Below are 25649 nucleotides of genomic sequence, written 5' to 3'. Positions count from 1 at the left end.
CTGCATTATCTTTTGTTTTTATTTCTAGCATGTGCAGATGCTACCTCCCAAGCACTCCTGGAGCTGCAATGATGGCATCTCCCTTCAAGGCTCTCATCTTAGCCAGGAGGAAAAAACAGACGAAGAGACATGAAGGTAATAAATCCCCTTATGACAGAACTAAAACCTGAAGCTCTTTAGTACAGGTGAGATATTGGGTGGGATATTGGTTGAAACCAGCTCATGTGTCTTTTGTGCAACACCTGCCGTCCCCTCCATCGCTCCTATTTGTAATCATGGAGAGATACTTAGGTTAAATACCGTGCGCTTCCTAGATCACTTCACTACCCTGCCCTTGGATATTCTTACATTCGCCAGAAAAATGAACACAACATGCCAAAACAGTAAGTCAGTCGTCACACATACATACTATTTTTTTAAAAAAGCATCTAAGTTTGCATCTTCACACATTAAGAACAACTTTAATGTTCAAAACCTGCAAGATGAGTAGAAACATATCTCCCCAAGAAAACAAAACAAACAAAAGGCAAAAACAGGCAGAAAAACCAACAGTTCCCTTGCAACTAAAGATGCAAGATATTTTATATAGAAGCTATAGAAGTATCTTCTTTTTCCAACATCTCTTTGGACACGTCTATGTTAAAATTTTAAAAAACCTCTTATGTTTCATTTATCGAGAATGGGCGAAACATGACAACATTTACCAACTGAAAGCAAGATTAAGGCTTCCTTACTCATGCCAGGAGTTTAGCCAGCCATCCGGAGAAAGATGAGTAAGATAAAGTTTAGCTTTTAATGGGCGTAAGTTAAACTCTTCCATCTCTACTTTGGGGTGTTGGAGTTACTTATTTTATACACTGTCCTATAAAAGTCCTCCTGAGCTCCATTAAACTATTTTGCAAAGCAAGGAAGTGTCGCTGCTAATGGGTAAGCATGTGAGTCTGTGGTTTTAATTCAAGACAATAGCAAAGTCCATCATGTTCTATAAATTCACTCCACTTTGCAACATGCTTTCCTTGTTCTTACTAACAACATACAAACTTCAACCACAAAAATCATATCTAAAATTTGCCCTGAGAAACACTGTGAGAAATTAAATGCAATGCACACATCTAACAAAGGAAAGGTATGTTTAAAAGAGCCTCAGAACACTTAATTATCAGAAAGTAAGGGGAAAAAAAGAAAATAAAAAAAAAGAACAACATATAATAGAAACCAATCTTTAGCTGCCTGGAACTGAGAAAGTACATCCCAGAGACACAGTGTGTCAGGTACTGCAATTATAGAAGTTCACCCTTGGTAGAAGTGTCTACAGATGATGCTTCAGTTCTCGGGGAGTCATTTCGTGCAGAATTTAGAGACAAGTTTGGGAAAGATGAGCAGTGAAACACCCCCAGAACACGATGAGGGGAATACAGATCCAGTATTGTAGGAGCTGTAGTGTTGATCTAAAGTTAGTAAACCTCAGCTGTGTAGGGAACAGTATCCAAAACCATTAGCTTAAATATTAAGGCTGCTACACAGACAGGTGAGGTTTGATTTGCAAATCAAGCAACGGTAAATTATTATATGCTGGAAAACAAAAGCAAGTTTTTAAACATATTCTATACAAATTTCCTTTCCATATCACTATACTAAAACAGTTAAATCTATATCTTCAGCAAGCCATTCATTTAATATAAAGAACTATGAAAACTCATCTTGAAATGTTAATTGCTTCCTTAATAGCTGAATTCATCTTGCACTCACCTCAACCAACCTCAGCAACAAGGGAATAAATAGCTTTCAGCTCATGTTGCAACAGAGGGAAAGAGGCACAGCAGTGAGCCCAAGCCCTCCTAAATAAAGGCAAATATTTCTGCCATGCCAAGAAAGGAGAGAGAAAGGGAGGCTTGCCAGAGCTGGTGGGGAGATAACAGTGGGAACTGCTGGTCCATCTGGTTTTCATTCTGCTAACACTCACATTGAACTGTTAAGGAAGGCAGTCCAGGTACACAGATTTGAAGCATGTGGGAGCGCAGACACAGGCACAGAGGAGATGGAGGTGGGTGGAAGAAGGAGTGAGAGAAATCGAACTCCTCTAACAGTCTGCTGCTCGCAGCGAGCAGGCACAGCCTGTATCCTCCAATTCAGCTGTTGATAACTAAAAGTGATGCCGAGCCTGTAACCAACCGCACGGCTCCGGCTCCCCTCCTTTGCCGCGTTTCTAAGTTCAGGTTTGCTCAGAAACGTGCTCAGATTGGAGGGGGGAGGCTTTCCCAAAAAGCTGGCAATGTTTTGTTACTTAAATTGAACATGGTAGTGGAAAATAAGTGTGTTGGTTTTGCCCTCCAATTTCAGATTGCCATTCCACTGCAATCCAACTGGTTTTTACTCCCTTGAACAGTGTCTGCCACCCGGTTTGCAGATCGCTGAAATTATCCACAGGCCCCTGTACTCCTCATATAAATCTAATTACATTAGGCTTGATTCTCCTAATTATCTTTCCTTGGACCTATTAGGGGTTAAAAAAAACCCCAAACAACCCTCTACAGGCCACTTACCTTTGCTTAACCTCTCTCTCCCCCTTGCAAAGCCCTAAACCCCATTCTGCTACTGTATGAGCACAGGCAGACAGATTTATCTGTGGTTGTCCCTAAGTTCCCTAGCCCTGCCTTCTGTAAGGAGATACAAGGCTCCTTTCAAGCATACCTCAAAACACTTCTAACCAGGGTACAAGATTATCTTGTCAGAGCAGAGACTCTCCTGGGGGGGGCGGGGGGGAGGGCTTTTGAAGAAGTACAATGCAAAGCTCTGCTCTTCCACGTGCTTGGAAGACACCACCACCACACTGCCCAGGAGAACAGCGTGCTCCGTTGCAGCCTTTACATCCCACCTTTTCCACCGTCTTTTAATAGCAAAACTCCTGCAGGAGCCATTCTGCTCTCACTGCTCCTATTTACTTGTTCTTTGCCTCTACAGCTGGTTCCCTAAGCTCCGAGGGAGCTACGGGGCTGGGAGCACCTGCCCACGGCTGCTCTGCACCCACCGCTGTCCCCACCACCCATAACCCCAGAAAACTCTATTTTTAAGCAGAGCTCTGTTTTTAAGAGGAAGATCTCTCAGGGGATGGAGTGGTGATGGAGCACAAAGCAGAGCCGACACTGATAAAAGTGTTGTTTAGCCTAGAACTCCAGCTTCTACAAATCTGTTTGTTTGGGTTTTTTTAATTTAAAACCAAACACACACAAAATACTTTTTACTCTAGTTGTTGAAAAATAGCCTGAAAATATGAAAGCTAAAGGCAAAATGGTATTTAAATCATATTCACGAGCCAATTTTCCTCTAAACCATGTTACTCCATGAGGGCTTTTTTGTATAGACATTTTTCATACAAACTCTCTGTGGATATTCTGCTATCCGTACAATCAGAGGTGATGAGGGTTTGGGACGAGAAGAATCCCTCAAGAGGAAAAAATGTATTTTTCACATGTGAAACCCTGCCTGTGTAAGATTTCATGTACGTTTGCTCCGGTTTTATAATGCAGGAGCAGATACCTTGAACTTTGCCTGAAATCTGTAAGAACTTTAAGGAAAACCATGTCTTCAAATTGCTTAATTTCTTGAATTCAAAAACATTTTTATGCTTTCGTGTCAAATCAAACTCCCCACTTGCGAGGCTACATTTGATTTTATTTTTTTTCCCTGTTGGACTCTGACATTCAAACAATAATCCTGAATTAGCAGGGACACACCAGAAAGTTTCATACGGACAGTATCCCATAGGATCACACATTTCAGAGCGTAGGCTGTGTATACAGAGAGAATAACTTATTTCAGGTGCAAAGATTTCTTCCACCAAATCCATCTAAACAGTGACAGACTTGCACCCCTTAGCCCAGTTTGGATCAAATGGGGCTGAAACCAGAGGTCCTCCAAACCGGAGGGAAAAGGGGACATCTGCAATTCATTCTGCAGTGTTCACTGCAATCAATTCAGGATGGAGATAGATGGTGAAATAATGGTCTAGTCCTAATCCATACACACAACCCTCTGGTGCAGGGAGAGACTTAGAATAAATTCAGAAAATATGTTTCAAGTATGCAGAGATCTATTGCATTTGCTTTGGATTACTTTTTTTTTTTAATTTAAGGAAAAAAAAACCCCTAACATTTTGAAATATACATCACGAATCTCTTTTATAGCATAGAGGGAAGAACCATTATTTTCCCACAGTAGTATTTGGCTCCGTTTTAAATTAAAGAATGTTGTAAACTCAGCTTAAAATTATGATATTTCTTCTGTGGATTTCTTGGTTCGTGAAACTATACTGTTCTTGTCATTCATTCAGTTTTTATGGTAGGAGTTATTTTTATCACTGTATTTAGGTGTTAGGTGAACACTGATATTTACCGTAAGCACAGCCAGCTTCTGAAGACAAACAGGGAAGAGACCAAGTAAAGCCTGCAGGAGCAGGGGCAAAAAGAGATGTGCATGTATTCAAACTGGTTTACTTCCTGTATCCTAAATGATTTAGTCCATTTTTAAAACAAGGCGGTCTTTCATATATGGCAACATTTCAGCTCACGTGGCACCCTTCCAAGTCTAACGCATCAAGGAAAGCTGATGTATGGAACAAAATATGGAATATATAAATACTTTACTGATACCATTTCAATAGCCAATTCAATGTCAAGCATTTCTAGGAGTGGTGTGTTTTCAATTTCCTTTTTTAAATGAAAAAAAGTATGGTATAATACGCTGTGGCATTTATTTTACTTTTAGTTAGTGCAAACAGTTCCAGATGTATATTCAGGCATGAAAGATTCTTAAAAGACGCTCTATATTGATTGTACAGTACTTACTACTTCTGTGCCAACACGTTAAAAATAAAAATAAAAAGTGGCAAATTAAAACAGCCCATTGTTTTGTTTCCTTTAAACTCGCAGAAAGTACAAACCCCACATATGACATACGGGATTAGAACCCGCCCCCGCCACCCAAACTATATGAATCGAGATCTAAATCTGTGGGATGTAATACTGATGGTTACCTAGATTGCACTGAACTCATTTTGATTATTCTGAGAAGGATAGCATGGAATTTGCAAGCAGGTAAATACAGGTTGTGAGTCACAGTAGTGACGAACTGGGAGACAGAAACCCACAAGTCCACCGGAGAGGAGAAATTCCATAGCTCTTTCATCCATAATGCCATCACGCTAGAGTCAGTAAAGAACCCTTCATCACTGAGATTTGGCCAAGCCACGCAGCACCGTTACAAGGCAGTGTTCATGGAGACCCACAACTCCTCACTCTCAGGCCTGACACTACGCAGGGCAGGACAGTCTTACAAGGTATCTGCCTTTGCTGAGAAGGACTTGTTTGAGAATGCACGGAATAAGCCTGACACATATGGTAAAGCCTACGCACTCCATGCACTGCACACCTGGGAAAAACTCAAAGTCCTATGATGCAACTGCAAAACACGACATTTGGACAACACTGCCTCAAACCCTCTCCCAGCCAAGCATGCCAGGGACTTGTCTGGGTCCAGTCCAGTCTTCATTCCATTCACCTCTTGGCCCTTTTGACTTTTTCTTGAATAAACAAGGACCTAAACACAATGGATGTTTTTGTGCTATGAACAACTGATCTCAAACAGGCATAATAGAGACATAACTTTCTGCCAGCACCAGATGCAGTCATGTTATTGGCCTAGAAAGAAAACATCACCCGGTTTCCCATTCCCCTGTGGAGAACTTTCGCTCTCTAGGTGATTTGCAGAAGGGCAGTATCAGAAAGCAGCTCAGACACTCAGACTCTGTATTTTCTCATAAAACATTACCCCTGCAAGCTTTATCCACCAGGAATGAGAATGCGTGTGGGGCGAGTGACGGATGTGCACAGCAAAGTTTTCAAGACGACATAACGTTTCATTGCCTTTTTAGCACGCGGGGTATGAAGCTCACATACCGAAGATGACCCTTTTGCAAGGGCAATATCACAACTTTGCTGCAGTCTTATCTTCGTTCTCCTCTGCTCAGATAGTTGAACATTTCATATCACCAGCTATTCTTGAGAATAAATGAAAGCACACTCAGTTTACCCATTTCTTCTCATTTAATATGCAAGAGCTAGAAGAAATTCTGCATCCTGGGAGTTCACTGAAGTTATCTCAGGCTAAGTTATCAGAGCTTTCTTCAGAAGTGTTAAAAAAAAGCCATGACAGTAATGCAATCTCCACTCTGTCTCCCAAAAAGTGAAAGGGATTTTTGTGCTACTTTCTCCCGGTTCTGGCAGGAAGAGCTTGTGGATGATGTGAACTAGGTGAATGGCATACAATGCTTTACATTCTTCCCCCATAATGGTAACTTGACTGGTCCTACCGTCATGACAATGGACTAAAACCACAGAAGCACTCCCTTTTGATTTAGTTCTCTAGGGTGAGAGGTGCTGACTGGCAAAAAAATGTGTCCCACGCTCATGGCTTTGCAACTGAAGGCCAGATAGTTATATATATAATAAAATAAGCAATGCCTAAGTTCAGTCTCAGACTTGAGACAAAAATGTTATGGCTTGGCTTTGCTTGGACATATTATTTTCTCCTGAAAGAAACAAACTTGCCTTACCATATAATTTCATTTAAAAAGGGGATAAAAATTAGAAAAATAATCTTTTTTTCCTCTCATTTAACACACTGACATGTTTTGACAGTTTGAAAACCATCATAAATTCACTTTCAGTTGTTTAATAATTAAAAACTGACTCCTGTCAGAATTGCACCATCTTTTTTAAAATGCCTCTTTTCTCCTTCCCCTTTCCCAACTTTGCAAATTTTACCATGTAAAATCACTTGAACATAGAAAGCAACGCAGGGAAGAAGAATACATTCTAAATCTAGATCTACTACCACCATAACGGTTTATGAAATTCTCTAGTAAGAAGAGACAAGCAAAATAGGGGCCAAGTTGTGGCAGCTGCCCTAAGTTTCCATAAGCTCCCAGGAAATAAAGTCTACAAGTTCCCTTGTCATGGCTGAATACATACAAGTTGGCCTGTAACAAACGCAAAGACAATGTGGATTTATTCTAAATATCCCACCAAGCAGTGTAAAAATGCCTCTATGTATGCACGACTAATGCAGTTAATAAGTAAACAGTCCCACAATCATTATCGAAATACTATTCTCCTGTTTACACTGTTTCCTGGATCTTTTATACATCGTTTTGTTGACAAGTTACCAAACTGTGTGCTTTGAGTGGGGTTCTTCCATGTCACAGGAACTGTTAGGACTATTCCAGCCCAGCTCACTGAAGTGTTGAGGCCCAAGTGAAGTGAAGAAGAGGCACCCACCGCCTCCAGCGTGAAGAACTGAGGAACCATCAGAGCAACCGCTGGCCAAACCCACTCCCTGACATCCCCTACAAGCTACGGAGGTGACAACCCCTCCACATTAGCAATCAACCCCTTCACTTCTTTTCTTATAGAGGAAACCGCTGGGGTGTTTTTGGATGCAGCTTCCCAAAGGCTCCCTGACCAGTAATTTGTTGGGTTTTGTACCATCTTCTCTGGGAGACCTACCCTTGTCAGGATTGCCTGTTATTTGACAAACTACAGATAAAGTTAGACTGATATCTAAGAAACTCAAACGCCATCAGCATCGAATTGGTATTGTTTGTACGCTCTTACATAGCACATATCCTTCCCACCAGAGGTAACAAAGTTTTCTCTCCCAACGCCAATTAAAATTTCCAAACTTGCTCTCTAGAAGCATATTTGCATTTTTAATCCAAAATTTGTATTGTCCGAAATTAACAACAAATAGTTTGTTACACACTGCTAAAAGTCTGAAGCAAAATAAATATGAACTCCTTTATTTTTAATGCACTTACACAACGTGTAAAGCATAGCTGTACCCATTTTAGAAAAGTCCTTCGAGAGTACTGATACCAGTATTCAATTAGATTTAACTAGAACGGAAGTCTCCAGCACAGACTAGATAAAAAAATCTAAAATAACTTATTTAGATTCAGGGCAACTTTAGGTATTACATTACCAGCAAAAAAGTTATTATGGCTGTACTTCTACAAGGCATCACTTATATTTATAAAACATGCCAGAAGTCCAGAATCAAACATGGGTGTAGGAGGTGATATTTTCCATGGTTATACATCTGAAAAGATGATAGAGTGACTACTGAGAAGGTAATGGATATACATCTGGCTTTGCTTTTTTTTAAACTGTGGAATTTGTCATAGACAAGTCAAGATCCTCTAAGGTGTGGAATGGTGTTGGCCAGCCCGGGCCAGACTGCTCCTCACCTCATGGATCCATCTCCCAAATCCCTGCTCTATCAGATTGCACAGCTTTACCCATCCAAGAACCCAATTCCTCCCAGTGGTATTTCAAATGACGAAAAGTTTGTTCAGTTAGGCCAAATGCACAGGCCTGAGGAGCAAGACCTTACCCGTAAGACAGAAATCATGGGTGACCAAACTCCCTCCCAACAGCAAGTACCAGTCCTGTCCGAGGAAGGCGGCTAATTTCTCCCATCTAACGCAGACAGCTAAATTAGCAGACTAGACTCCCCATATAATCAGTGAAAAGTTAGAGCCTCCAATTTATTAATTCCTAAGGCTGCTAAGTCAGATGGCATAAATACTCCCGTATAGATCTAGGTCCTTTGCCTCCTGAGAACCAGAGGCATTCAGAGCGCTCTAGCAGCCTGGTGCACACGGGAATCGGTGATCCTCAGTCGCCAGCCGTACCAACTCCTTCATTTGTATTCAGCCAGCCAAGACAGGTATTAATCCACCAATGAAAAATACACACTGAAAAATATTTCCCCCAGAAAACCTTGCTCAGGTGCTGCCACTGTTACTTACTGCCACTACCAGCGACAGAAAAGTGAAACTATAGGCTTTTCACCTATCTCAAAGATTGTCAGCATATAATACCAAGTAGTGCAATTTATTACCCTAATCAGTACTTCAGCATTTGTGGAACTACACACTTTGGAATACTATCATATTGCATCATCAGATGATGCCATTACAGACATCTTGTGTTTACACGACTGACTGTCTAGACAGAGTGTGAGAAAATACTCGTTATTAATTACAAGTCAGCTCCTCCTCGACACTGCACGGCACACCAACTGTCTTCTGAGCACTGGATCACACCTGAAAGCAGCAGCGGGGAGGTGGAAGGGGGGGAAGAGAGTCTCAGAAACTTCACACAAAATTAAGACACTCCACCTCAAATGCTTTCTTAGATGAGGTAATATTACTTACTGACAAATAAGCTCACAAGCAAAAACAAATGTTACCATTAGCAAAAACAAAAACATATTTCAAATCAGTTGTCTAGCCTAATATATCACATGCATACTTAAATGTTAATACGGAATAATATAAGCATGTAAAGGAAGAGGGAAATTAAGAAACTTGTATGTGTCATATAAAACCAGATTAACAAACATAAAACCAGATTAAACTCTCTCCTGAAGCCAGTGAATTCATACAAATTCAGACTGGCACAGAAATCAGGTTAGCTCACCCAGGAAGAGGTGCTGGGTTACCCTGCTGTCCCCAGCCCCAGACTCAGAAACACGTGCTTAACTGTAGATACTAAAACCAGCTGTAGGTAAACTAACGAGACCACGCACAGGGCATACAATTACACGCAACTTTTCCAGACCTTAAAGCATCACAGCAGTCTTAGTCTTGTACAATAAAACTTAAAACTTCCTTCTTTAGAAGTATCTTCCCTTTGTTTTCAATTTGAAACATTAGACTGGGGGGGGGATCATACAGCTGAAGCCTGAATTGGGGAAAAAAATCAGTAATTATTACAGAAACCAGAGAAAATATAAGTAAAATATTAAAACAATTTCAGGTATCATAGCATTGCCATGCTTGACAGTTGTACAAAACATGCTTCATTTCATGCCCAGCAGATTCAAATTATATGTATTCCTTTTTTTCCCCGATGAATACATAAAACCAAAAGTTTTTAAGATTTATAGAACCTCATTTTCATCAAGCCAGCTAAACCCGCTATTCCAACACAGCAATTTAATATTGACCTATGTGGATCAGTACAGCTTCCATGGCTTGCTTCTATATACGTGCATATGTGTGGGCACGTGCCTGTGTGCACTTACACACATATTTAATCCAGTTTTACTTACTTGATTTTGTATACAAAAATACTTGCTGTGGGTTTGTTTGTTTGTGTTTTTGTGGGTTTTGTTGTTTTTTTTTTTTTACATTCTGCTTTAGAAAATTGTAAGAAAGAAATAGTCTTCAATTACACTGAAGGGAGTGTTAAATGGAGGGGAAACTGCAAGGCGAGAACTCAGACACCAGAGAGAAACCACTCAGTGCTACAAGTGCAAGAGAAATATTGACAAAGTAAAGAAGTCTGATGCGTTTGAACTCTGAATGTTCAATGTGGATGCACTTAACCCTTGGTAATATGGTAAGTTTTCTCATACATGCTACCTTTATGAGAAGCAGATTTAACTCTCTCCGTGCTATGGAAACACCCTACGTTTGGCTTTGGGTCTACTGGGTATCTGCGCTTTGCACTGATGAGAAGCCGATTAACCAGAGAGGAGCCACCTGCACGAGAAAGGGAAGACGATTCAACAGGAGGAAGGAAACCTTGTGGCGGGGCGGAGGGCGGTGTTGGGGGCGGCCTTTCCCGGGGGGGGGGGTGCCAACAGCCCCAGGACGCCCCTTCCCCCCTCGCTGGCCGCACGGCGGGGGCTGGGAGGCTGTCCGGGCCGGGGGCGCGCCGGGCGCGGGTGACCGCAGACCGCTAGAGGGAGCCGACATTGTGCGGCCGCGCAGGGGAAAAACGGAACCAAACCCGGTCCGTGCGGAAAATTCCAAATACGCGGCAGGGTGCTCCGAAAGTCAAAGGGACAGGCTTTAAGGAAAGTTCTTTCCAGTCTCAGAAGATAACCTCAGGCATGCGATATAGGAAGAAAGCTTATGATACTGTGCATGACGCATCAGTACGTACTATTCTGTTTGCACAGTACCAAACATAGTATCAAGCATTTCTTTCTAAATTTTGGCTGTAAACATTTCTTCCTCAAAAGAATAACTGGGCAGCACTGAAGACCGGTTTCAGTGCCTCCTACTGTCACCTATCTACCCCAGCCAAACAACTCAGGTGTTTCCCCCCCCCCCTTAACTTACACCTTCCCCTCCACCTCATCCTCTTTTGGAGATGGCTTTTTACACGAAATACTCAAAAAGCGAAATTGGAGCAGGCACATCACACAGCAGCATGCCTAAAATCACATGCTACATCCAGTCCCAGATCGTGCTCACAGAACTATAGCCATGTGATGATACATGAATTTGAAAATACCCCACCAAAATTTAACACCATTTCTTTTTTGCACCAAAACACAGAGAACCAAACAAAAACTGAGATTTTCTTCATATCTATAATCAGTTTTTCTTCAGGTCTATAATCAGTCAAAGAGATCAAATGGCAAGCAGGGCAGAAATAAAAGAAAAACAATACTAGGGCGGCTCACATAGATCTTTATAAACATCCTTCTGGCACCACGTACACATTAAGAAAGCTAAATCCCAATGGCAGAGCCGATTCAAAAGCACAGAGAGCTAGTGACTGCACTGGGAGCTCCTGTGAGGACATGTTTCTTTATGGTCTTCACTTGGAATAGAAGATGTAAAACACATCAGCAGTTGTCTGATAGGCTTTAAACTGCTTGGGATATGATGAAAGAAAGAACTGCTGAAGTGCAGCAACTATCCAAGGCAAATTCTGGAATTATGAAAGGAAAATTTAGAAAAGGGAAAATAGGAGCACCTGGATGAAATGCTAAACAGTTCACAAGAATAACTGTCCCCAAATGAGTTGCTATCCATTATCTTTTTCATAATTATTGCAACAGAGCAAGTAGCTTCAGTAACTATGCATACAAATGACCTATTAGAAAGTTAACAGGTCATTTCCAAAGGTGATTATGAGCTCTGACTTACAGAGCTACTGGGTTTTGCACATAATTCTGTTCAATGCCAACAATCTGCACAAAAATTAAGATAAAATGTGTTTCCACAAGACTAAGTAGAAATAAACTTTCAGAAACTAAACCCTCTGCTTCAGAAGGTATGAGGTGGAGAACACTGATGAATCAAATGCAGTCATTTTCATAACTGAAATGTTAAAAATTTTGCTTTTGCCTGTGCTCTGGTGTCAGAATAGAAAGAAGAGGAGGCAGTAATTAAATGTTAGAGCTCTTACAACGCCACATGCTATAATTAAATGATGATGAGTGTAACAGCAAAAGGTTAGATAGAAGGGATAAAAAGCATAGAAGGTTATCAGAGTGGACATCTGCTATAGATCAACAGTATGGACAGCAGAAACGTGTGAGTAGATAAAGATACCTCAACCACCTCTTTAAAAGAGTTCTTCCAACAAGAGGATGCTCTTCATCACAGAAGTCCTAACTGGCCTTGCTTCTTAATGGGTAGCAATTTGTGCTTTCACTATAAGTGAACACGCAATAGGTTTTGTATTAGAATATATTAGAAAATGATTCGGAACCCCCATTTAAGGAGAGGAATAAAGGACAGGAGTGTAGATGTGCAGCTTCCTCGGATGCTAAGGTTGTTAAACAGTAGGAGAGACAGAAACAGCTCCTGGCACTCCCACTGTGAATGGCTTGGGCACATTGTAAAGAAGTTAACTGAGCAAAACCAGAATCGGTTCACTTAAAATGTGCGGGGAAAAAAGGTAAGAGCAAGCATACCAAGCTACATTAATCAGAGGAAACAAAAGAAATACCAGCTTTCATTCATATCAAATAGATGAATGAGAAAACAGAACTATAAAAATCTTTGATCTTAATTGAAACAATCAAAGATTGTGACAATTTACAAATACCTAAGATATTGGCATAGCTTGGGTTTAAATTGGCCTCAATGGCTAAGACATTAGACTCAAACTTGGACCAAAAAAAACCCGATTCTGGAAACATGTATCTGATTTTTTTACAGGAAGGAGTGAAACTGAAAATGGGATTCCGATACTGATTGTTCTTCCCTTGTTTTCTCTTCCAGCACAAAAAGAGAGAAAACACACCAAGGCACTATTACACCATTCAGTCAGGCCTGGGATCTCAGGAGTCTCTCGACATTCCTTTCCTCCGGCAACCCTAAACCCTGACAAGAATGGGGACAAGAAACTGTATGACCTCCTTGGTTCTGCAGGGAGCCAGCAGCCTCATTTCTTACTCCCCACTTCTGCTTCTTTTTCTTATTGTTTAAAACCATCTATCTTTCTCTTTTTTACCATCTCAAATGAAGACTTTGAACACATGCTCTGCATCATGTTATGGCATACTGGAACAGCTCCTCAAACCGCTGAACTTCACTTGTGATTATTTATCTAAAAGCTTTGTTTTCTTTTAAACTTTGCGTTTTTTGTTGGACTATATCTACCAATATCTAAACTCCCCAGCCTTCAACCTGCCATCTCAAAGAAGCTGATGCAAAAGAGTCCAAGTAGAGTTTACTGTCGGTCTGTAATGAGAGTAAAATGATAGATCTCTGTACTGAAAGCCAGCTGCTTCATTCTCAACTCTGATTCCCCCCTCCCGCCCCTTTTCTTTTGCATTCTAGCTAGCATACAGCTGTAATAAATGTGGCTCTTCTCACAAGCCGTGCAGATGTTAACAGTTCTGTAGGACATCAAGAAACATTTCAAGAATCTTGTAAGTGCTGACTAAACTTGCTTGAATTACCCACACTACCTCCTCCACATTCCTATTCAGTAACATTAGCCTTCCTGAATGTATTAAGAAAAAAAATAATTAGCATTTAAGCCAAGACATTAATATCGAGGTCTAAATGCATTATCAATAAACAAGGAACGTTCTTAAGCCATCAGACAACAGATACTCAGATAGTGAACCAAAAGAAGTCAATTTAGTCTTTGTCAAGATGACTAATGCATTTTTCATTTCTTATCTACGCAAGAGCGGCTAAATGACAGTCTGAAAAATATATATTTATAAAAGCCACGGCTGGATGTATTTGAAAGAAAGGTTCAGAACTATAGCAAGATCTTTTCTAGTAATCAAGTGAATTAATACTAAATTAGAGTGAAGGAGTTCAAAGTGCTACCTAGTACATTTTTATTAAAGTTCTATTAGCATGACAGTCATATGCATTAAAGATTAAGCTAAAGCCTCAAACCACAGTCGGTTCTGAGCAGGAGCAAGAGTCCAGCTGTGCAGGTAGAGGACTAGATACCAAATGCATTCATTAAGCTGGTCTGTACTAGAGATACTGTTTTAATAGTCTTCCCTCTTCAAGCAGCAAGCTTAGTCTCCTCTTTTGGGGTAGGACTTTCAAAACACATGAAGCCGTTTAGGAGCACAGTCACCAACAAAGGCAAATGTGAGTAGTACTCATGTATTACTCCAGACGCTTGGAAAATCCCACATCAAATACCCTACCCTGTGTGTAAACTTCACACTTTCAAAACCTACTGGAAGGAGAGCTGCAGAGCGATTCACAGCACTGAGCCATAAAAGGATCACAATCTTTGACAAGTTCAGAAACAAAATGTGCAGTCGAGAGTTTCTACAGTGCAGTTTTGAGATTGTCTCCAGTCAAGTGTCAATCTCAGCAGAGTTTCAAAGAGGACAGGGTAGGGAGAAATCAAATGAACATATCAGTACATTTCCTGCAAGGGATCGATAAAAAGACCTCACTCCTACAAAGACTTACATACCTGCTCAACTTCAGATACTTACCCTATTATGGTAGCACACTTGAGGTTAAAATCAAGTCTTTGAAGGCACGGGGCCCAAATAATTTACCATGAAATGCGGAATTCAGGGTATTGTTTGTTCTTTAATTTAGCAATACAGGAAATCTGGATATAAAGCAGAATTGCAACGCGCTATTTTTTTAAATACTTCATGACACTGCTTTTAGAGCAACTTCATCAAAATGTCATAAAAAAAACATTTAAGCATTTTGAGATAAGCAAAAAGACAATAGACTACAACCTTAAAAAGAAGTTAATGTAATATTAACAGAAGCTATGTAATTAGTTAGTCCAAAACCTCAACCTGCCTTTAAGCTTCCCCGAACAAAATAAATTGGGAGGAGAGAGCAGGAAGAAAAGAACCAAAAAAAAAAGGGGGGGGGGGGGAGGGGGGTGGGCCGAGAATAAAAAGGCAGGAGAAAGAAAACCCTCATGAGCCAGAGTCCCTCACTGCTGTTATTTCTCCATGAGCGGAAACGCTCAGTTCAGTCATGGCTTAGGAGGCATAAACATCATTGAAATTCAAAGGCAGCTCCGAGAAAGAGGACGCCTCAATTGGTATGCAAGTGGTGTTTTCTCGCCCTGAATACATTATGAACTTGCAGCATGCTAATATGCCATGCTATCATAAGCACCAGATGGAACAGTAGGCAGTGTATGTCCCATCAAACCTCAGGAAGATGTATTAATGTTCCTGCTCTTTTTTTTTTCTCCCCTTCCCCTCCCTTCCCCCTTCCCTACTACAGCCCTTCAGCTGTGTCCCTAGACTGGCACATTTCTTAGCATCAGTCACCTGCTCCTGCAGCACAGTTCTCCAGGGTTGCCTCATCTTCACCAGGTGGTGCCAAGCATCTTTTCAATCTTTTTTATCGCAGAAGGTAAAGGCCACAAGACGTTTCAGGCTGTGCTTACTGAAGGGTACCAAGTACAAAAGCTAACATCATGAGATAAATGATAGATGAAGAAAGACTTTGGGTTTAAAGCTAGCACAATTGTTTTAAATTATGTATAAGTAACGCGGCACAAATTTCCCCCTCGGTACTTTTGGCAAATGAAAAATCGGGGGGCAGTGGTGAAGGATAAGATTTTCTGCGTAACCAAATAAAACAGAGGAAACTGGATTAAAGATCTTTGAACTGAATTCCATTTTTCACCACAGTGGAAACCTTTTCAGAGAAGATGTACACAATTTAAGAGCCATTTATAGGGTAGGAGGCAGGGTTTAATTTTAAATCAGAGTATGAAACTTAGTAACTGGCCCACAGACAAATTAGTTTAAAGGATTTTGATTTTTTTTTTTTATTAGAGATATGACACTCCTTTGACTTTTATGATTGAAGAATTGCTTGGACCTGTATATATGATTCTAAATAAATGTAGTATTTTAATACTGCTTTGCATCATTAATGAATTCAGTCCTAAGCAGGTTCTATCTGACTAAAGAGAAATGTAATCTAGTATTCTGTATGAAAGTATGGGCATACGCGTACAAAACTAAAAAATATTTTCTGGTATCACCTGAATTTTTCCTATGTATTCATAGAAATATGTCTCCTATTAAAATATATAGTTTGCAAGAATTTTTTTTTCCCCTCCTACTGGGCCCTTCAAAAGATAAAATTAGGTCCTCAAGACTGAAAATGAAGAGTCTGCACATTGAAACCACAAGTAAGAAAGACCTGAGATGGCTGAAGAAAAGCAAATCAGCTTTTCTCATTTGAACTTTTAATGTTCAAGTGTTTTTAAACACATTTGTTTTTCAGAAAGAGATCACATCAGTAAACATTTTGCTAATTTCTGATATTTTAGAAACCACCTGCTGATTTACAAACAGGTCTTACTATACATGTAAATCCATTATTTTCCTAACAACATTAGCCTTCTCATAAATACAGTCTAATTCTGCAAGACATATTCACAACTCACACAAACTTTTCCGGGAATTAACATTGCTCAAAACCTCACAGCAAGTCATCTGTTGCATGTATAAGAAGGATTTTTCCAAGTATTAAAGGTCTGGTTGACAGGGATTTTCCCCCACCCATCTAATCCTAACTAAAATAAAAAATAATTACCTTTTTCTTTCCAACAAAGCACTTTACGACTGTTACTGAAAAATAACAGGCATTATTCTAGCATCTATTAAGTCCAGATAAGACTCTAATGCAAGGATGTCTTAGGGACTGAGTCAGAAATCAGACCACATTTTTTCCTTCTTCTCTTCCTACTGAATATTAGGGGGACTTGTTTTGTTTCTTAATATATAGCCTTTAAGGGTAATTTGATAGATTATGATTTGCATTGTGCAAATAAGTCTATTTAAGTCCATTATCCTGCATTATAAAGTAATTTCTGACACCTAAACAGCACTCAATTTAATTACAACATATCGAAGCACTACAGCTGACTCCCAAAGGAACCTGTTTGGATCAGAAGATGATGATATATGCTAGCTGCTGATCATCTTTCACTATCAGATCTGCAATCAACTGTTTTAAAGAACAGTATCAGAACATCTGCATCATCATATTATTTTGCGGCAAAAAGCCCTCCAAAACCCAGTGACTGCATGCAACAATGTGCGCCTATCCCAGACTCGTAAGCAGACATATTTTAAACCCAACAGCTTTACTGTAACGACCAAAGGAGACACCCCCCCCCCCAAAAAAAAAAACCACAACACCAAAAACCCCCCAAAAAAACCCCAAACCAAAAAAAGCAGCTTTGATTTTGATTTAGCAAGCATCAATTTCTGCAGCAGAATCCCCATTGGGTAATTCATCAAGGCATCCATTCTATATCTAGTGTGGCAAGACAGCAAAAACACTTACAGCCTCCAAAAAGAAAAACACTTGTGACAAAACTATTAAGCATTCCTGGTGATTAAGTAATAGACATTCATTCTTTCAAGGCCGTCTTGAACCAATGCCCCAGACAAAACCATGCAATCATATTTGCCGGTGTCAGGATGAAAACAAGGCATCATGATTTTCTGTATTCCTTCAAGAAAAAGCAAGTTATTCAGAAAGCTCTTTCTGAGAGAATATAGAAGCTAACTAAGGAGAGAGTATATCATTTCTCTTGCAGCTCTACAGAGGGATGCTGGTCAATACCTGAAATGTAAGTAGTATTTTTATCTTTGGAGCTTTTACAGACTCTCAAGAGCAGTTTGAAGCAAAAGCTTTAAGGCAGCATAAACTAAAGAATTCTGTTTCTGCCGGTCTCTGAAGATTAAATACCATTGCTTTCCTTCCTCAAAATGAAAGGAATTGGAAATTACTACTTTACCAATTGACATGTCAGAGAAGAAGCCTGGCCAGTCAGCTGTCCTGATGAAGCAACCATGCAGGTCCAACCTTTATTCCACAAGACATGGTTCTGCCTGTGCAGAGGGGTTTGAAGAGGGCAAAGAAATACTACAACACGGGCTCTCCCTCGGACGGCGGCGAAGTTGCTATATACGCTCTGAAGAGTCTGCTTTCATAACCAAGCTCTCAATGAAAGTTTCATGCACAGATTCATGTACTGTGCAGCAGCCTTGCTTATTAAATATAGAAAACCCAAATACAGATTTGCTTTTACAACCACAGAGAATAATGTAAAGAGAGATGTAAGGAAATTAACAAAACAACAAGAGCGTTCTTCAAAATACTTTAAAAATTGAACAAGACAGACAATAAATAGTATTCCCAGAGAGGCCAGCGTCTCGCTTCCCCCATTTGCAAAGGGAAAACAAAATGCTCACATTGACCATTAGAAATTCAGAAAAGTAAAATATACACTCATTACTGCACAGATCCCCTTTAACAATGGTGAAGGACCATGCTTTTTTTTCTGAAGATGCAATGGAGTCTAATGGCAATCTCAGTGTAAAATAATCAAGTATTCACCTTAATAAAGTAATTGCAATTACTTCCAAGATCTAATCTGAATGAGATCGACAGAAGCTCACTCTCTCTTTCAGGACCCCAGAGCGAGGAGACCTTGCAGCACCATGAAAGGATGAACTCAACTTCAATTCCAGAAACTGAGTTTTATCACTGCCCTCCCTTTGCCAGTGGCAAAATAAAAACAAAAACACCTGAGTCCAAAGACACAGTAAACTCTGTTGCAAACCAGTTTCTGAGAAGAAAACCAATGACCTTCAAAGCTATTCAATGGCAGTGCCATCTGACCTCGCTGGACATCTAATTAAACCCTTTCTTTTACAGACATAACCACGGCTGCTTCAATGAGCATCTTTCAGCTTTCTTTACCACATTAGTAACTCTCAAAGTCCTTATGGTTCACTCGGTATTTCTTGGTGTGTACTTTCAAAACTGATACAAACCCTGATTCCTTCTCAAGGAGAACAAGCTTGTCGCATCCCTGTTTTTTAAAGACAATTTCTGTACATTGTAGTGTTTATAGTTTAAAAAGTCAAAAATAATGTACCTTGCACAGTGCCAAGCAAAGAAAGTAGCCAAAAGAAACAGTAACACTGTCCACAGAAAAGGACCTCTTCTAAACTTTGGTTAGCAAACTCTCTCCTAACTAGAATACAAATAAGTGCGTGCAAAGCTAGCAGATATAATTACGCAATCAACAATTACGTGGTGAAATGAGCTGGAAAAATAAAATTAAAACAATAAATGTTAATTTGTATTTGCTAACCACGAATGATGTGGCTGGTGCTCTGCAAGATGTAAAATCCTTTTTTTTTTTTTAAAGAAAAAAAAGGATTCTTTTAAAAATTCAAGGAATAATATGGGGAAGTCACATACAGGAGAATCTATGGAGATGGCATTCATTTGAATTATAAAACAGCTACAATGAAAATTCAAGGCTGTGTACACAATCTTGCTGCCCTGGCTTAAAAGGGCCACCAGAATATATTTGGAATGCAGAGTTTAGAAGTAAGAATCAAATTATGGCTGTATTTTCATATGATCAGAGCACACACATTTTCCAAACTGTAATCTTGCGGCAGGAAGACTATTTGAGTCATGTGTGTTTGCATGACTCACAGAACACGTATTAAGGAGAGATCTGAAAGAAAGGGAAAGGCCCTGTATCACTAAACCAGGAGATTACTCCTTTAGCAGGATGTGGTTTCAAAACTGGAGCAGAATAAGACAGTGAACCCAGCATCGCTAGAACAATCAGAGCAAGGGAGAACTACAAGAATCTGCACCCGAGGTGCACAGGAGGGCTCCCAAGGCTTGGAGAAGTGGATTATCAACACAGGAAGAAAATTCCAATGAGGGATTAAAACTGAAAGGGTACAAATTTAAATTTCAGAGATGCTTCTGAATGACTTACAGAAGACAGAATAGCGCATTAGCCCCCAGAAGAGAAAAGATGTATCAATAAACTGGAAAGGGCAATGGCCTTTGAAAGGTAGAATATATACCTGCTTCTTGAATCATCGTTTCAAACCTCGCTGGAAAACAGTTAAGAATATGCAAATCCCACTTCCTCAAATCTCAACTTATTACAGAAAACCCCTTTTTATAATCAAGACTGATAGAGGCCTGACCCTACACCAGATCTGCATGAACTTGCAGTATGCTTGAAGGGTTACCAAAATACATTTTTCTTCCTTATTCCTCAACCTCTCCTCCAAGAGGTGATCAATACTGATTCCTTTCGCTCTTCTAGTTCCATACTTCTTTTGGTCAATATGTAAAATGCCACAGAGCTTGTTACAGTCTGCTTCTAAAGGGATGTCCATAATGAAGGAGAACCATATAACAATTATGTCCACACATTAATAATTGTGTCCACCGCTGACAGTATTTCCTTTCAAACTTCAGAAAGATTTCCTGACACCTTTGACTCACACTTTGTACCTGTTTAAAAGCATGGTTACGTTGCAGGCACTGTTCCAGAACATTTATCCCCATTAATACTGAAATAGCTGGCTGGATAATTTAAATTAATTCAGATGTATGGGTCCTACCAGATATTTATTCCTCATTAAAATTTCACAAGATTGCCAGATCCCAAGAGTAAGAAAATGAAGTTGTTTTTATTTTTAAGAAGTAGAAATAAATGCACAATTCATTATGCAATATCATGGAAAAGCTCAAGTAAGGCTGTAGCTTCATGCCATAGGAATTTGGGCAGGAGATTTTTTTAGAAGTTGGATCGGTTCAGTCTCTTTTGACACTACAGCCCTAAACCAGCTGCAAGACCATTACTACCAGGTGGCGTGCTGCAGCACAGGGACAAAACCAAGAGGCTGGTGAATCTCCCACTGAAGCGACATCCCAAGGTCTCCAGAAACTTGTTGTCTCAAGTTCTTCTGCAATTAATGCTCACAATGAGGCTATTTCCCCATACTCTGCCTATAACTGGCAGTAAAAAAAGAAATTACTAGTAGGGAAAAAATAAACAGTCTCAGCAGCGCAGACAAATAAATTCAGCTTTGGTAGGTGGAAGCACAGCTGATGAGCTACCATGGGAAGAAGGTGCAGCCCTTTCAGCCATCACCAAGTCTGACAATTCTGCTCTTCTACCAGCACGCAATGGCAAAGTTCCTTCTCAAGTAATGGTTTCAGATCAGATTCAGTGATTAATTAACTTTAGGTGCCCAGAAGGTGAACACTGCTGAAATTTCCCCCGAAACACAACACAAAAGCCAGTGCCATGGAATGCTCTGCTCTCCCTACAGTGCACAGGGCTGAAACACCTCAGACTGGGTATCCAAAACACCTAATTTCTCCAGAACAAAGAATCACCATGCAGGCTGAAGCAGCCTCAGGAGATCAGATAATCCATGCCCTTCTGCCTCAAAGCATGTGCAGTTAGATCAAGTTGCCAGGGGTTTGTCCAATGTGGTGTCTTCAATAATGGAAATATCACTACCTCTCTGGACAATCTCTTTTGGTGTCTCACCATCCTTATGGTGAAGAATTTTTTTCCTGGTATCTACTTGGGATTTTATCATGGTCCATTACTTGCACCTGTTGCCTCTCATCCTACTATGCACTCTGAGAAGAGTTTGGCTCCATCCATCTTCTCTATACCTTCCCATTAGGTAGCTATAGACAGCTCATGACAGAAAAGATGATACAAAGTTTGTTATATTTAACTAGCAACTGCCTACAGCTCACCAACAGGGAAATACTGGAGATAAGATGCTTTACTCCTGCCTCTCAAGAGCCTCAGTAACTTGGAGACATGGGATCCACAGCACTACTCCCTCCTCCAGAAAAGATGTCCATATCCTCACCTTCAGAAGATTGGCAAGCAGAACTGGTTTGTGTAAGACACAGTGAAGCGAGACAGAAGAGGTGAGCTTTGATTTTATTCAAGTTTTTTGAGTGGAAGCCTCACTCTGGAAGTGAAAGACATGAATTCAAATCCTCCTTCTGCTTGCTCATGTTCAAGTCTGTAATGTATTCCCTCAGTGGGGGAAAAGCTACTGCCCAGCAGTGCCTTATTCCGGATGGAAGTAATCTCCATCGCTCTTGTCCTGCCCGAGACCTGAGCAGGAAATAGTTCAGGAGGGACCAAGACCTGAGATCAAGGGCAGCAAGGAGGAAGCGGCTTCTGCGGTGGTCCTGCTCTTCGTCTGGTGACTCTCGCGTACAAGAAGCAAAAAGAACAGATGTACATCGCAAAACGCAATGTGGTGCAGAGATGGCTGAGCTCCTGGCGAGTTGAGCCAGTGAATATAGATAGCATGGTACAGCATGGCAAGGGCTTCACCAGCTTCAGAGGAGCTGCACGAATGTGGAGTTAGCCAAGCGGGCCAATACGGCTAGACTGTGTCTGCGTACAAGTAAAACTCCAAGCGCTGCTGTGCCCTATGGATTTCCCAATTTAATCTCTACTTGCCTCAGTATTGCTGGCTCTGCGATCGGTTTTACACCACACACATTTCTGGGAACAAAAAGTAAGCCTGCACTTATGAAGAGACCAATGTTTCTAAATACACACTAGGCATCCTCCGAGATTACCTACCAGATCCAACTGTGCAAACGACTCAGATATAGAAATGCTTCAATTCCAAAAAGACACGTGTGAACTCAGCACTGGCCTGCTTAACTCTGTCGATACCAAGACCGATCTTAGCATGCACAGATGCAGCTCGACATGCTTGGGAAACTTTAAAGCTGCAACAGTGATGCATCTGGAAGGAGGAGAGAGTTGAGGGCAATTCAAAGGCATGCAATTCTGGATTTGGAAACCAGCTACTGTTTCAGCTGCAGAAGCTGTCTTTGCACTTAGCTTTCATCTGTGACCTGGTAGCGAGAGGTCAGGCTTCAACTGATTTTTTGTAGAGTTATCCTTGATGTACACACTTGGATGAAAAAAGGATGCAGCCAACAAACCAGAAAACTGGTACAGGTATAGGTACAGGTCCTGAACAGGACCACATACCATGTTGTCTTCTGCTCTTACATGTATCAACTTCTCTATTCAGACTTTTCAAATTGGCATATCACATAATTTTAGAATTTGTTTTATCAAAATTGGTATTCCAGTCTTTTTTAAAGTTGCATATACATAGATCACATTGATTTGCAAGCTACGATGATCATGCCTTAACTGGCAATTATGGATTAGCGTGGAGTCCAAAATCTTCAAATAAAGATGTGTTTGGTGCTAAACACCCTGTACACACCAAAGAAGTACGAGTCCTGAGAAACGGATTCATTTGTTCCTCTCCAGCTAAGGGTCTGAGTTGAAAAGCACTAAATCTTCACAGGGAAAGAGTGTTTGGGACTCTGCTTAAAAATAATATATTAACAGCTATTTCTGCAGCATGATCTGCATCCCATGATGTGTTAGTTACTTTCCATGCATACGTACCAAGGTGCTGTTCACAGCCCCATGGGTTAAAAATAAGAGCAATAATGTCATGCAGACTTCGGAATTTATTACTACCATAAAAGAAGAAGAAACTTTAATACTTTGAAAAGCAAGTCATTACACATCATCTCCCAAACCCTGCAATACGTAGCTGAAGAACCTAGTGACCCACGGTCCTCTTAGGGAAAGAGCTTTTCACTCCTATCCGAATCCTGAAGAAGATAAAGTCATTATGTAGGATGATTGGAATAATGATGCAAGGTTAACACTCGGACTTAAGTATTTCCAGACACATTTTCCCAGTTTGGCAGGAAACTTGTTTTGCAAGACACAGAATTGTCCTAATATAACAGCATAGCAACTGCAACTTAAAACAGAACAAGTCAGTTAATGGACTGTTAGGAGACTTTTGCTGTATAACAGCATTTAGATGCTTGTATTTAAAAAACAGGTGGATAATCCAAATGTTCAGTTACTAGGACACTAACAGTTATGTCCATGGCAATTTTGTTTCTGTTCTTTAAACAAATCATCACTTGCAAGCACTAATGTTAAAACCAGAAAGCCAGTCTAGTACACAGTGGCTATAAATGCCAAATCAATTTTCAGCAGATAATAAAGTCCATGTTTTACAATCAGCAATGCACTGTTTTACTACCCAAAATGTAAGCTAATAATATATAGCTCTGCTAAATGGAAAATGCAGATATGCTGTTAAGAAATGGGCTGGCTGTGAGATGATGGATCATTTCTGCTGGGACCTTCTTAAAGCTATGTGCAAATGTTTTGAAAATATCACATGATGTGGCCATGTGTTAAAAATTACAGCCAGTTAAGTTCTCTGCTAAGAAAAATATGTGGGCAATTTATGAAATGCACTCCAGGATGGAGATATCTTAAGTAAAACCAGATTTTGAAAACAAACCCATTTTTTTTGAAACATGAACTTAAAAAAAAAAAAAGTTGCAGCCACATCTGGAGAGCAGAAGCAAAGAAAGGGTGGTCTGACCTAATACCAGGCCATCTTCTGAAAGAGCAGCTTTATTTCTGGGCTACAATGACTGTGATCACTGATTGTCCTTTTAAGGAAACCATGCTGAATACTGCCATGGGCAATAATAAAGCATTTTGTAGGCCAACATCTGTTCTTTGAAAGTACTACAAAATGACTGATAGATTTGTGATGTTTCATAAATAAAGTCGGGAATAAACAGTTCTTAAAAAACAAACAAACAAAACAAAACAAAACAAAAAACCAACCCAAACCAACACATTCACAGTAATCAGACAAACCAGTGTCCGATATTAAATTTGAACACTGTTCCCCCCAGCATCAATTATTTAGAGACAAGCACTTCCTCAAGTTCACGGCAAAATGGTTAACTTGGTTACTGCAAGCTGCATGTTAACGGAATTATCTTTCTACACACTTTTCTCGGAGTTGCGGTAGCGCCCGAACAAGAGATCTGAACCGCTTTTACAGCGTTTCATTAGCAAGCCTCACTGCTGTCGCTTTGCCCTGGCAGGCAAGCGAGAGGTGAGCGGCCAGTTGCAATTATAACAGTATGAGCAGTTTGTCTTTGAAGGGCAAATTTATTTTGTGTAAAAGTGTTATCACTACACATAAACCAGAACCCGTCTTTATTACTTCCTGCTCTTTCCCCAAAAGAAGGAGGACTTCAGACGTCAGAATCAGTAAAGGGGTGCTTCTGAAATCAAGACTTCACACATACACAAAAGGCACTGACATAATATCAGATTACATAAAAAAGCACATCCTTTTAATCTCCTGTACATAATGTGCTTACTTTTAAAATACAAAATCTGCCCCAGATGGCTAATAATGCCCATTTGAAAAAACCCAACACCACAATATTAAAGGGCTAAAATATGCTGTGAACAGATTGAGAGGCAGTTCATTCTAGAGGAGAGTAAAAAAGTGCAGATGGGTGTCAAAAATAGCCAAGTGTCAGATCTGTTCAAGTATCTCCATTCTGGCACATGCTCCCAGTCACAGCTGTTAGTGTATTCTCTGTATCC

The 25649-nt window shown here is 40.2% G+C and overlaps 1 protein-coding gene across 7 annotated transcripts in view; it reads right to left on the bottom strand.

The window, feature by feature from the left end:
* Positions 1 to 25649, bottom strand: part of RUNX1T1 (RUNX1 partner transcriptional co-repressor 1) — a 116761-nt gene that overhangs the window by 48895 nt on the left and 42217 nt on the right. The window contains exon 4 of one of the 7 annotated variants that reach the window (XM_054816616.1): positions 9681 to 9803. The exons of the other annotated variants lie outside the window; for them this stretch is intronic. The gene's annotated coding sequence lies outside the window, so the exon portion shown is untranslated. The remainder of the gene's footprint in view (positions 1 to 9680; positions 9804 to 25649) is intronic. 7 annotated transcript variants of the gene reach the window in all.

This window comes from Grus americana, chromosome 2, assembly GCF_028858705.1.
Source record: "Grus americana isolate bGruAme1 chromosome 2, bGruAme1.mat, whole genome shotgun sequence".
Classification (NCBI taxonomy): domain Eukaryota; kingdom Metazoa; phylum Chordata; class Aves; order Gruiformes; family Gruidae; genus Grus; species Grus americana.
Note: the sequence above shows the minus strand (reverse complement) of the source record. Positions and strands in the feature narration are given on the sequence as shown.